This window comes from Pezoporus occidentalis, unplaced genomic scaffold (assembly GCF_034315485.1).
Source record: "Pezoporus occidentalis ecotype Australia unplaced genomic scaffold, CSIRO_AGI_Poc_V1 ctg77, whole genome shotgun sequence".
Classification (NCBI taxonomy): domain Eukaryota; kingdom Metazoa; phylum Chordata; class Aves; order Psittaciformes; family Psittacidae; genus Pezoporus; species Pezoporus occidentalis.
The window spans coordinates 2802360-2810924 of record NW_026916126.1 but is presented as its reverse complement, the minus strand read 5'-3'; the positions used below and the strand labels follow the sequence as shown (position 1 = coordinate 2810924).

Below are 8565 nucleotides of genomic sequence, written 5' to 3'. Positions count from 1 at the left end.
CCACTTAGAGATCTGCGTCACTGGTGATGTTTCAGCACTGAGCAATCTCCACTTTCTGCTCATATCCTAAGAGGTTTGGGGGGGGGGTGGGCAGTGCATGTGGGTCTTGGCTGAATGGCACTGCCTTTGCATGGATCTATATTTATACATTTAACACCCGAATGGGCTCAGACTTGCAAGAGTTGTCTAGAGCAAACCGTGTCAACATCTAATGGGGCCCTTTTCACCTCTGCATCCTGATGTGGCAAGCCTTCGCTGCTGTTGCAACGCCTGTTCTGTGCAGTCAAACAATGCTGCTTTTTTTAGACTGACAACCTATAATACTGCTGGTGCTGTGGAAAAGCGATAAAGGTAACATTTCACATCTCCAGTCAGAAACTGCCTCTCTTATGATAACTTGGCAGGGAAAAAAATGGAGGAGAAAAAGCACAAAGCAGGGTGCGCAATTGTGAGCAATGATGACGTCCATTGTCACATAATCTCTCCCAGCCCATGTTTCCAGCAGGATTGGGTGACACTGTTGGAGGGAAACTAAGAACCAGATACCGAAGGGATGCTGTGGCCCCAATAATGCAGTCTGTCATCCTCCAAGCTAGAATGCTGCTCTGAAAGTTGTGTGTGAAAAGAAAAATAATTCTAAAGAGCTGGATTGCTGTAAAAGCTGATTAGTGAACATGCAGTTTTCTGTGGCAAAAATGATGCTGCTTGTAAGTGAGCCATGGCACGAGAGGGACCCCAAAGCCATGGTGTTTTCCTGGCTCCAAGACCTGCTCAGTTTGCATCAAGAAGAAGGAAGCGTGCAGTAAGTGAGGCTTGGCCCTCACTGCCAGCTTGGCAAACCTGCCCTGAGCTCCAACAGGCAATCTGGGATCATTCCATCCCCTGCATTATCACCTATAATGGAAGAGCAGCTGGCCAAATTAGACCCTCTGGCTGTGGATTTGCAAGGCAAAATGTCAGTGGCGATATGTGCCAGGATGACATTCACTGCTCCAACCCCACGCTGCAGTGCTTGTCCCTCCTCTGCAAGCAGTGAGGACAGGAACACCATTTACACAAGGTTGCTCTTGCAGGTAGTTCTCCCTCTTCACTCAGCCAACTTTATTCCCATGAGTAATCTTCTTGCAGAATAAAGGGCAACAGAAAAAGGCCCTAAGATCAGACTCCTCTACATTACAAAATCACCTGGGAGATTTTTTGTTGCTGTATGTGCACCGCACCTTGCCAGAGAAGCTACCTGCCAGAGAAGAGACTGGAGGATCTGAAAGTTTATTATTCAGGGGTGAGGGGAAATGGTCCTTTGCTTGATTTTTCTTGGTGTTCTGGGTTTAGGGTTGTTGGTTTTTTTAATGGGGAATTTTAACAAATGGGGTTTTGTCCCTGGATGCTGGGCATCCTCTTGCCTCCTAGCTGTTTTGCCCTTTTTTTGATCGTCCTTCAGGACCCTGCAATGCTTCAGGTCACTGGAGAAGGTCTGATCAGCTTGTTTTAGGCTCAGGTGTAGGACTGAATTTGCAGAAGAAGGCTGTAGGCTATCAATCCAGTAAGATCTGAATGAACATGACATTTGATCTGTAATTATATAGCCGAAGAGGCTCTGCAGGGCAGGCAGAGTCAGCATTTTGAATCGGATGTAATGTGCTTTTTTCCCGTTACTGTAAATCAGCTGCAAGCTCACCTTTGCATCTCATCTTACAGTGCTCTCTCTCAGACATCTCTGACTCCAGCCGGTGGGCAAGAAGAGCAGCACAGAGCGATGAGAAATGGGCCAAATCTTGCTGCATCTCTTTCAGTGCCCTTTTCACAGGCCATTCTAAAGAGTACTTGACTTGCTTGCTGGCTGGCTGTAAGAATTAGCTATGTGATGCAGTGGTATTTTATGAGGCTACAATTTAATTTAGAGGCTAATTCACATAAGTTATGCATCTCTCTCTTCCTCATGGAAGTGGTGCAACAGCTATAGATAATAGACAAACTGGGAACTCCAACTGGACTCCAATGTAAAAAGACAGTAACAGGAGGTGCAAGCAAGGGTGGGCTACAAAGAAGGCATTTAGAAACACTGCCCAGGTGTGTAAAGTGGTGCTAGGAAAGACAAAACTGATACTTGCAAGAGGCACCAAGAATGAGTCTCCTTTCTTTCCCCCTTGATGGTGCTGGTGGCAGATGATGTGGTCTGTCAGTGGGTCATTTTATGAGGGCTGTCCATACTTCAGCCCCATAAAGGCACATTTCCAAGTGTTTGAGTTGCACAGCACCTAGGGAGCAGTGGCACTGTCTGATTTGGCCAGGAGGCTTATCAGGCAGTGAGCTTCTCAATGAGTTAAAACATCTCCACCAGAAAATCTAGGGCAGCATCTCACCTTGCTGGGTACGAGTGCTCACCTGGTTGTAGACACATGAGACCGCAGCTCTTGGACACTCTAGAAAGCCTGAGAGCTGGGATTTCAAAGGAGATACAGCCCTATTGGCTTTCAAGCCAAATTTTCCATGAAAAAAAAAAAGGGTTCAGCTAAAAATAAAAAGTTCAGACACGCAAAACCAAAAAGTTATAATAATAAGGTGTTTTCCCCAGATAATTACATATTTGAAGATCAGAAGTTCTGTATGCACACACAAAATATGCCCCCCCAGGCTTTTCAAAGCTCAGTTTTCTCTCAGGAAACAGCACTTTTTGTGGCACTGTTGCTGCTGGTTTCCTACAAAGGGAAATGCTTGTTTGTATACAGCTGCATCTCTTTTCACTGGCCACTAATAACTATATGCTAATAGACTAAAGAAGGTCTTAATTTTCAGAGTATGAATATTGATGCTGTAAATTTAAGTGGGGCATTTGCATTTATTACTATACATTATTTGCCTTGTGTCTGTGCAGGGTTCTGTATTCTTGTGGTGTGTATCTACATAAATAAATCAGTGAACATTAGTTGCTGAGGCTTAGCCCCTGGGCTCTGGATGCAACTGGAGCATTACTGTTGAATTTATGAAGGCAGGGTCCAGTCCAAGAAGACTACTGAGATTAGGCTTCAGAGAAAAATTTTTGAAACTGGCATAATTTGTCACTGAATTGTAGCATAAACTGGGGTTTTGCAAGCAGTTTTGGCAGACTCCAAGAGTCTCAGAGGTTTAAAAGTTTCCCTGCATGTCTCTAGGAGCAGGGTTGGGGCAAAAAGCTGAAAGCATGTTACAGAAAAGCCAATCTTTTCAGTTAAGGTGCTGTGTATATCTAACATTAGGTCAGCTACTGCTCTCTGTGATATATTTGCAGGAAGGAAGCTGTTAAGTGCTTTTTTCTCTTGGCTCTGAACTTTATCTGTAGGATTTCCTAGCATCCCAAATGAATCTTTAAAACAAATGAGGATTTTTTTCCTTACATTGTATTGCCCATGGATATGGAAAGTTCATCTCCTTAAGCAGCCCTCTGAAACTACCTTCCCAACAGATTTACCAGAATACGTAGCTGTGTCAAAGACGGCTCTCACAAAGCAGTGAGGCAACTGCCAGGACATCGGTGGCACAGGACGAGTCATGGAGTCTGTTTTTCTGGACCACCTTCCACTGCCTGCAGCCTGAAGGAGAACAGACACGATGCTAGGAGGTGAGCATACCTAGTGCTCCGTGACCCCAACCAGGATGGCTGCATGGGGGACACTCACATTGGTACCCAGCACATAGAAGACAGCTGGGATTATTACAACATGCATTATTATCCACAACCACCTTCCTGACATGCCCTATCCCTTTTGCCTTAGAAACAAGCCCTGCTTTTAAAGCAGGAATGCATTCAGCAGGAGGGGGAGCTCTGAAATTCAAGCCCTGCCCCTGAGAACCTCCCTCCCTGCCATCCCCGCTGACACACTGCGCACAGAACGCTGGCTGGGGGCTGGGAACAGAGCAAACAAAATGCTGGTATCCTGGTGCACAAACCGATGAGCAATTTGCATAATTAGGGCAGTGCTGATGTAAATGCTAAGTATCTCCTCTGGGTGCATGGCAAGCTCAAAAGGATCCTGTTTGAGCTCCATGGCTTTTTGGTAAGCTCTCTTTCTGTCTTGCCCGTGATGATTCTTTCACAGAGATTTTTCTTTGTATTACCTCTCCCCTCTTGATTCAAAATGTTTTTACGTTGCATGCAGAAGCAAAGTCACTTCTTAGGTATGATGTGCAAAAGCTGTGGTCTGATCGTCTCCTTTGTGCAGGTGGGCACTGGAGATGAGAAAGGCATCTTTAGACCCCTCACAAACCTCAGGATCCACACAAAAAAGGCTGGGCTACCTCTGGACCACATTGACTTTCTGCAATAGCATGTCACATCTGCCCCTGGGGTGGCACTGGGATAGGGCTGAAGGGTGAGCTTATGGGTAAGGGCAGAATGTGTCCCCTTTTCCCAGCTGTGAGGAGGGTACCCACAACTTCACTGTGAATTGCCCCAGCCCAACTGGTTTCTTATGTTCTCTAAAATCTTTAAATCATTTAGAGTGCCAGCTGCCTTTGCTCTGTCTGTCACAAGGACCGTGAATCTTTATGAAGATCTTAGCGTGTCCATGACTCATCTCCTCCTCTGGCTGGACGATAGCCTGCTGCTGTCCTGCAGCACAGTCCAGCAAGGGATGCTTGAGAGTCTGTATTTGTGTATGCATATGGTACGTGGTGAAAGGCTCCTGGCTGCTGTCATATTGCATTGCCCCGTCACTTGGGCACTTCTGACTGGTAACAGAAAAAGCAGTTTGTAGAAGACAAGTCTTGACAGGGATGATGATGGCTTTGCATGCAGAGATGAGCCAGTGACACAACTCATTTCAGCTGCAAGTAATGTGAACTGTAAGAGAGAAAGAGAGGAGATGGGGGTGGGGGGGCATTACATTTGGGCTTTGCCACCAAAGTTGGGACTGAAGTCCAAGAGCACTGGATTCAGGAATGTGTCCCTGCCCATGGCAGGGGGTTGTAACTACATGTTTTTTAAGGTCCCTTCTAACACAAACCATTCTGTGATTCTATGATTCTACAACCTTTTCCAATAGCCACTGAAAACCCCTCTGCCTATTGCCGTGTGAAACTCCCAAATTCTGGGGACTGAAAATGTGTGACATTGGCTCTGGATTCACATGCCACATGTAAAAACAGAAAGGTTGCACGTTTCCAGGTACACGCCTTAAGCATTTTGGGTGCAAACTGGGAAAAAAATAATTAATTAATTAATATGGTTAGTCCAATGCTCCTGTCCTAATCTAGGACTTGTGGGTTCTTGGAATCCCCTTGGGCAGGGTGAGAGGTGGAGCATGAGGACAGCTAGTCCCAGAGCTGGAGCAGTGCTCAGCCAGCCATGGGCATCGCCAGCTGCACGCTGAGCCCTGGCAATGGTGTTATCTGGTGCAATATGAATGCCAAGGTTCAGAAGTACTGGCTGTGTCCTGAGGGTTCCCTATGCTTGCTTTGCTCTTGAGAGCACTCAAAACCAGGCTGCCAATGGTTTATTGTTCCCCTCCATGCCTGTCTGGCTTTGCCTCTGCCTGCTGCTCCCTGTGGGAGCTCAGACAAGGTGGGAGGAGAGCAGGGAGTGAGGTGAAAGGATGCCTACCACTGCATGTGACCAGCGCCGCAGCCACGGGGACCAGCTTTTCACTGACATCAGCAAGCACTGGATCAGGCCTCTAGCCAGTTCAGCACTGACGGCTGAAAAGGGTATGATTAGCTGGGTCTGTGGATGTTTGCGACCCAGGACCTGGACTGAGACAGCCTAGCAGGGCCCCCTCTGGCTGTGCTGTTTGTTATTCAGTCCCCTCCAGGAGGATTAGAACACGTGGCAAAAAATGTTTTGGCGTGTGATAAGATTTTCTTCCAGAATTTCATGCTGAGTTTGAACTCACTAATCTCCCCCTCGGAGCATGGCAGATGACTCCTCATACCTCTGACACAAGACTTTAATCCCATGCCTAGATCCCATCCGTAACGCCCCTCTCATCATTCGGGAGGCTCCCTGGGACCATCTGCACCCCTGCCAAGTGCCACCTGATGGAGGTTGTCCCCCTCAGCATCCAGACGCTCTCCTCCTCATCCCGCAGCTGCTGACATCAGCGGACGTCTGTGCAAAGTGGCTCAGGGGGCGGCATGAAGGGATCACGGAGCAAAGCCGAAAATGGAATTAGCGCTCATTAGAAGGGCAGCTGGCAGTGCTGCAGAGAGGCCACGTGTGAAGCTCTAGGTCTGCCACATCGCACACGAGCAGCTGTGCCACACGTGGGACTGCTGGGAAGCGTCCCTACGTCCCCCACGGGCTGCCTGAACCCAGTCATGGTGTGAGAGCAGGGTCCAGCCCTCCTGTTCCTCCTGCTCTGCAAAGGACACACACCAGGGCCAAGGAGGTGGCGTCTGCATTGGAAACCCTCCATGCAGAAGGGGAGGTAATGGCATTAGTGAGCTGAAATAGACTGAACAGCGGGGACCTTGGCGTCACAGAGGTGGCGGCTCTGTGAGTGCGTGTCCCCTCCCTCCTCCACTTGACAGCAGTTGCTCATGGCTGTGTAAGCAGGGTTATTAACCACTGAGCATGTGTGCTAATTGCATTACTAAGTGTGAGCAAAATCCTCATTAGAAAGGAGACCAAATGGGAGTAACAAAGTAGTGTCAAACCTGTATTTGGAGAAAAATTACATCAGTGCTTATATTTAATATATTCTATATGCTCCTGCTGTGGTACATTGCTGACTGTGGGATGAGCAGGATTGAAGCAGTTGTCATGGGAAACATCAGCATGATGTAGAAAGTCCCCAAAAGTCCATATTTTGTCTTCAGCCAAGCTGTGCTGCCATATTGTAGGTGTCAGGTACCAGAGATAAGGAAGGCCCATGCAGGGGCTGGGTGGGTTTTCCTTATACTGTAGGGTTTTATTTCTGTTGCCTTCAGCCCCAGATGGATTGACACATTCTCTGTTACAAGGCCCATGCCACAGGAGCTATTAATCCTAATTACACTGGGTCTGCTTCTAGATGTGTTAGTTATTAGCTCAAGAAGTTTCTTCCTTGTTCAGAGGACATTGAGGTCTCTTTCATTGCTTTGTACCTTTTTGCTTGGTGAGCCCAAAGAGGGCTGTTTCACCACATTCGATTTGTTAAAAAAGCTGCCTGTCCCACATGCAGCATGCTAATATTAACTATTTCACAGTGCTGTGTGGGAACATGCTACCTCAAAAGCAATTTAGTGCTTGATGCTGTTAACACTGAATAGCTGCGAGAGCCCATGTGGCAGAAGAGGAAAACTGCTTGGGGTCAGTGTGGGACCTGGTCAAGGCCAGCCTTCCTTGGGGTGCTGCTTCCTGGGACAGGCATTGTGTCCACGAAGGGAGCATCTCAGATGCAGACTCAAGATTCAGACACACTCTCCTGGTCTCACAATCCTGTGTTTGGGTCTTGATGTGGTGCTACCAGGATCTCAGGTGGGACCAAGCACTTCTGAAGCCTCCTCTCCCACTGAGACCCTTATGGGGTAGATTGACATTTGATGGAGCTGGTGCAAAACTAACCAGCTAGTGAAGGCTAAGCATGATGCCCAGCCTGTGGCATGGTAGCCCTGGCCTGACACCTCCTGCAAGGCTTGGTGACTTCTTGTTGGCTTGCAGAGTAAGCTGTCCTGATCCCCCTTGTAAACATCAGCATGCTGCTGGCTAATCACTGGCTTGGCATGAAGAGTTTAAGCTTCCAGCTTTACCTACTGCCCTGCTGTTTGGGAGGGAGGCTGCAGGCTGGTGGGGGGACAGGGATGGGACCACAGGCATGTGCACATGGGAAGGAGGATGAGAAGGATTTGACCTGCACGGCTTCCCAGGGGCACAAGACAGCATCTGCCCTTCTCACCAGCAGCCAGCATTTACCTCGGTTTGACCACACACGAGTAATTCTCAGGCTTTGCAGCACACCTTACCCTTTCCCTGCACAGGTTGGTTGGTTTGTTTGTTTCCCCATGTGCTGAGCACTGGTTGAGATAACATATTCAAAATCTTGCAGTTTCCAGATTCCTCTGCATACACTGTCAGAGTGCTGCTATTTACAAGTTCTCCCCCCAGGGCAAACAGTCCCAGGCTGTGTCACTGCCGGACTCTGCTGGCGGAGCCAAAGAAGGGAAAGGCAGTGTCATTGCGCATGGATGCAAAGGACTGCTTTCTTGTCTGGCAAAAGAGGAACCCTGATGACTTTGAGTCACTTAAAGTATTTAATTAAATCTATAATAAATACTTTGCAATGCTTTGTTTCTGTCTTTTGCTTTCTCCTCTTTATTCTCTTTAGTGATGCTGTGGAAGCTTTGAAATGTTTCCACAGCAAACAGCTTCCTTTAAAATGTCAAAAAAGAAGTGCTTGGATTTTTCCTTGGGATGAAATATTTTCCCAGGGGAGCACAAATCTACTGCCACCTTCTTTCAGCCCAGGACCACAGGGGTTTGGGACCTATAAACAATTTGAAAAACGTGGACCTGTAACTATTGGGCTCAGCTCCACATCCCTCCAACACCGTGGCTAACAGGAACCTCTCGAGTTCAGTCATAAGGTTATTAACATTTACTCTGCTGTGAGC

The 8565-nt window shown here is 47.7% G+C and overlaps 1 long non-coding RNA gene across 1 annotated transcript; it reads left to right on the top strand.

The window, feature by feature from the left end:
• Positions 1–7171: 7171 nt before the first annotated feature.
• Positions 7172–8238, top strand: LOC134155398 (uncharacterized). The gene is made up of 2 exons (XR_009961540.1): positions 7172–7616; positions 8001–8238. It is a non-coding gene; the product is annotated as an uncharacterized LOC134155398 (long non-coding RNA).
• Positions 8239–8565: the final 327 nt, after the last annotated feature.